Source organism: Olea europaea, unplaced genomic scaffold (genome assembly GCF_002742605.1).
Source record: "Olea europaea var. sylvestris unplaced genomic scaffold, O_europaea_v1 scaffold404, whole genome shotgun sequence".
NCBI classification, from domain to species: Eukaryota; Viridiplantae; Streptophyta; class Magnoliopsida; order Lamiales; family Oleaceae; genus Olea; species Olea europaea.
This window is the reverse complement of record NW_019260041.1, coordinates 407,898-413,417: the sequence shown is the minus strand read 5'-3', so window position 1 is coordinate 413,417 and position 5,520 is coordinate 407,898.

The window sequence follows — 5,520 nt, the reverse complement described above, 5'->3', positions numbered from 1 at the left end:
ATGATGTTACGTTTGTGTACCTCATCCACTCTTGCCATCATTACATTCAACTTAAAATCTTCATTTAAATCAATCATTATTTCTTTCTTTTTTTTTTCTACCATGAAGTTAGTTTGTTTTTATGACGGTTTTAAATTTGTTTGTGTTTAGATGCTATCAACCGCACAGATTATTCAACATGGATCATAGTTGGATTTCTTGAAAAATAGATTGGATAAGAGATATGAAGATGGGTTGAGGAACTTTCTAGCTTTCGCACGTGATAATATTCCTAATGGTGCATCCACTACTCTATGTCCTTGTCAAAATTGTGGTAATACAACATTTTAGGACCTCAATGTGGTCAAGCACTACCTATTCAGATATGGATTTCATATATTTTTTCAAGAGTAGAGTTTCTATGGTAATTCATTATGTAAGACTCACACTTTAAGATTAGAGAGTAGCCGTACAGAAATTGTTGAAAATGACTCTCAGGATGAGGATGATATGATTGACATGTTGAATGATTTAGGCGGTGAAAATGTTGGTATATCCATTTCATCAGTTGAACCAAACGTAAAACATATCCAGAATCGTGGTTTTCAAAGAAATGAAGATGACATCAATTACATTAACATGTTCAACCATGCATTTTAACATGTTTATTTGGACACGTGGCAAAAATGCAAAAGAGATCAAATTTCGAAGCTGTCACATTGAGTGTCGAAGTTGTTTCACTGAGAACAGCCGAAATAGTTGTATCATTCTTTCCCAGGTAGCTTACCTTTTGCTGCCGAGCTCCCTGAGTATCCTAAGTCCTTTACAACCAGAAGAGGGTCGGACAAGCACGTCTTCAGAGTTGACTACTGATGTAAGCTGATGTGATGTGTATAGTTAATAAATGTCAAGAAAGTCAGTCTAGGTTTGTAAAGTGGCTAACCTCTTATCAAAAGTCTATCAATTTTATTAATGTGGATTAGAGTTTATGTGACACAGAGGGTCGACAAATAAGGCCACCTGGATCCAATCCAACGGTAACCACGTCGGCTTGATCACTATAAATAAGCAATTTTTGTGTCAGTTAAAGAGATCTTGGAAATATAGACAAGAGAATACAACATGCTTCCATTACTTACTGATCATTTCCTTCTACAAATATACTATCAACAATTTACATACTATGAAATATATCCACTTGTACACTATCTCCTAATGATACCTGTTGGCCATTTTCGGAGGCCAACAGATTGGCGTCGTCTGTGGAAACTTTGGAATAGCTAAACCACGAGAATCCCATAGAAAAGGTAATGAAATCTAAGTTTTCATAAAGATCAAGAACAAAAATCCTTGAATAAAGGAAAACAACTCTAGGAATGGAGCCAGAGAAAGGCTATCCATCAAGAAGGGACATCCATGAGTCCAATGAAGAAAGAAATTGTACCAAGACAGGCTAAAGAACGCGTTGGCGAGGGGCCCCAATAATCCAAGAGCCACTACCAACCACCCCGCGGTCTGCCACCAAAGAAATGGCTCAAGGCGCAGGCCCAGGCTTGCAGTAAGGCTCACTAGAGAGTTGGCCGCCGTCACCATAAACGTGAGGACCGTCTCTCGACAAAACGCTGCAGTACGAAAACTATTGGAGCACGTGCAAGGCCAATTAGCTAACTTCTTACAAGATGAGGAGGTCGTTCCATTAGAAAGAGAGGTGGATATGGACATGATTACCAACTACATCACAAACCGAAGAATCAAGGAGACTATCGTTCATTTGGAATGCAGTAGAAGCAACGCATCAAGAAGACAAGCCAGTGTCTTCGACAGGCTTGGTCCTCCAAGAAATAGACAGGATCGACCCCCCATTTCACCCGCTCCAGCCAGGTGCCTTCCTATCTCCTTGAACCGACTAAAGCTTGACATATGGTTATCTTCATTCTCAATGTTTTGATCATAACAAATAAGATTGATATTGTTTCTAACAATTTCTTTTGAGTAATAATAGTTCAATGTTAAAATCTATCGAGCAACATATATTGGACTTGAAATGAAGATCAAATTGAAAGTTTTTTATGCATTCAAGTCAAATCATTTGAGAGGAAAGCTTAAAAGATAATCGCCAAAAAAAGTCAAGCATCGAAGATCAATGACAAGAAAGATAAAGATCAAAAGTTCAAGAGCCAAACATGAAAGAAACTTTGGAGGAAGATATAAGACTTGATTTCTTAGGCAAAGTGTAAAGGTACTAACACTTTGATACTTGACAATGAATGGTTAAGCTCAAAATCCTTCTATACATTAAAAAAAATTTGTGCATTAAAAGTCATTCCAATGCAATGTTTTGATGAAATATAAAAATGACTTTTAAAAGTAATATTTTGACTTTAAAAAATATTTTTATCATGAAAAATTAGTTAAAAATATTTTCCAAAGGTCCATGCACTTCAATACTTTCAAAACGGATCAAATGGGGCCAAAACAAAAAAACACCGCGCTGTCGGGAGGGTCAACTGCCCGGAGAGGTGGTCGACCACACACCCTCTAACGGTCTAGAATTTGACCGTTCTGACTTCTGATTTTTCCTGTACAAACGGCTATATTAATCTTCAGGACAAGAGGCGGTCGATCGGACTAGTCTTCTACCAATATAGATTTTTTTCTCATTTTTGAACTCTATAAATATCCTCACTCTTTCTATTCTTAAAGAGATTTCTAAGTGAATCAAAGTGAAATATTTTTGTTTTAAGAATTCTTTTGAGCCTTTATTTGCATTCATTTCATTTGTTTCCTCATATCAAAAACTTTGATTGATTTAAACTTAGTAATCATCATTCTCATCAAAGTTTTCCATCTTTCTTTGTATTTAACTTATTTATATCATTCTTAAAAGAGTTGTATATTCTTGAAGAAGGTATTTGCACTTACATTGCATAAATCTTTCTATTTCTTCATATTGAGAAACTTTGATTGTTGAATCAAATTTCTTAAATAATTTCCTTCATCAAAGTTTTTTTTATCTCTTTCTGCTCAACTTATTTATATCAATTTTCAAAGAGAGATATATTCCTGAAGAAATTCTTTGCACTTATACTGCATAAACTTTTCAACTTCTTCATATTGAAAATTTTCATTGATTGAATCAAAGTTGTAAAATTATCATATTCATCAAAGTTTCTCATTTCTCTCTTAGTACTTGATTTATTATAATCACTCATTAAAAGAGAGATATTTCTTGAGAAGATTATTTGAATTTACATTGCATTTAATTCTTCTTCATCTTCTCATTAAAATACTTTGATTAGTTGAACTTAATTATTTTTATCAAAATTTTTCATCTAACACTTGAGCTATCATTTGTTACTATTCATTGAAGTGTTAGCCTCTCTTAGTGCTTAATTTGTTTTGTATTATTTATCAAGAGAGGATTTCATTGTAAAATCACTTTGATATAGTGTGGGTCGTGTTGAAGTCTCGGAAAGCTCAACATTGTGTAAGGATTGGTGCTCCTTGTTGGAAGTCACCGTGTGGATCATATTGAGGTCCCGTAAAGCTCAATAATGTGAGTCGTGTTGAACTCCCGGAAAGTTCAACGTTGTAAAGGATCGATGCTCCTTGTTTGTAAGTCACCAAAAGCTTTGTAGAAGGTTGGATTGCATCATAAGTTAATCAATATAGTGAAAAAGGCCTTGCTTGTGTTGGAGAGCTTGGTAATGGAGGGCGTAGATCATTGCATTGGATCGAACCTCCACAACATATCGTTTGGCTTCTATAGTTTTTACATTTGTTTATTATTCAAATCCTTATATTGTTCTTTGCTCGTTATCGTGTTTGTGGCTATTTGATCAATTGATTCATTCATTTACTTTTGTGTTGGTTTAAATCTAGAATTAATTTTCGAAAAGGTTTATATAACCTATTCACCCCCTTTTGGTTAGCTATTCTTGGGTTTTCACTACATCTATTCAACTCCTTGTTAGAAGGAAATCAGCATGGATAACCTCAACTGAGAACCGTAGATGAGTTCACCCATAGATACATACATCCCTTGCCTAGGAATAAGCGTGAAAGATGAGTTGCACTAGCTCAGATGCAGACCAACCAAGATTGATCATGAGAGAAGAAAAGGCATAAGCCCGGGGAAACGTCTCCATGAAAAACAAAGCAACCGGTCACCATAGACGAAGTCTCGCAGAAAGAGGCACTAAGACAAATAACTTCCAGGCCGGACTTCACAACCCCGACCTACATGAATCGACCTTTGCAACAAGTCGATGAACTAAGGACATAAACCCCCACAGAAAAGTGATTCGTTGTCTTCCCCATCCCAAAAAAAGGATACAGACAGGAGATGGAAGTCTTGAGAATTACCCTCACGAGAAAGACGAAAGGCCTCGTCTAAAAAAATGAGCACCAATTTTGGCTACTTTGGATTAGCTCCTCTTATGGAAAGAGGTGTTAAGGCATATAATTGTCGAGGCGAGCCCAATAACATCAGCTAGTAGGAGCTGGCCCCTTAATAGTAATGGCTAAAAAAGTGCAATTTGCTATCCTCTCCAGTCAAAGCAGCTCAGGCATAAGCCTCATAGAATTATATCATCTAATAGAGCTCGGGCTTAAAAGGTGAAGGCCGACTCTTCTGTTTCAAAGCTAAAAACTTCAGTCCCATCCAAATAAGAGAATCAGAATGGTTAGAAAGGGTATCACCCTATCTTATGTATAGCCTCAAATCTAGCTATGTAAGGAAGAGGTAAAAATGAAACCAACTCGGCCAAAGTGCCAAATACAGAAAGTGACAAGGGAAGACCCCACATGGAACCAACCCCTAAATACGTGGACACCCTAAAAAGGAGGACTATGCACTAGCCGTTAACATAGCATCTCAAAATCAAAAGGTACGCATAAAAGCCAAAGGGCTTCGGAAAATGAGAGCCCCAGCTTTCTTCATAATGTATTTGAAGTAGGCAGCTTCTGTACACAACCTCATCTCCTTCAAAAAAATTTAGACAGCATCTACTATAGATACTAAGGCAATGTTTATTAAGTTGTCTCGCTTTTAGGTCCCCTTTGTTTTAACATCTACATTTGAATTGTTGATAGCTTGTATATAAAACAAGGCTAGTATATTTCATGACCGTTTACACCATTCTTACCAGTGCCAATATACATATCATTTTATACTGTTTTCGAGCAAGTAACATGACATGGCCTACTCTACGCCACGAAGAAGCTGCGAAAGCCCTGGGCAAAATGCATAGCATTTTTCGAGGAAATTTCTTTGAAGGAATAAAAGAAAGTAGCCCAAAGGACATTAGCCCATAAAGGCACTTCAGGATGTGCTCAACAACAAACGTTAACGAGGTTCAGCCCAAGAGGTGGCACCTTGGTAAAGGAGGTTAGAACCCGAAAAGGTTTACCTCAGAAATAAAAGCCAGCCCCAAGGGCAGAATAACGCGAAGGGTTCGACCCTATAAGGCCGACCTCCATGAAAAGGCACAAAAGTCGCCTATAAAAGGATAAGAAATAAAGGAGGATTACTGCAAGTGT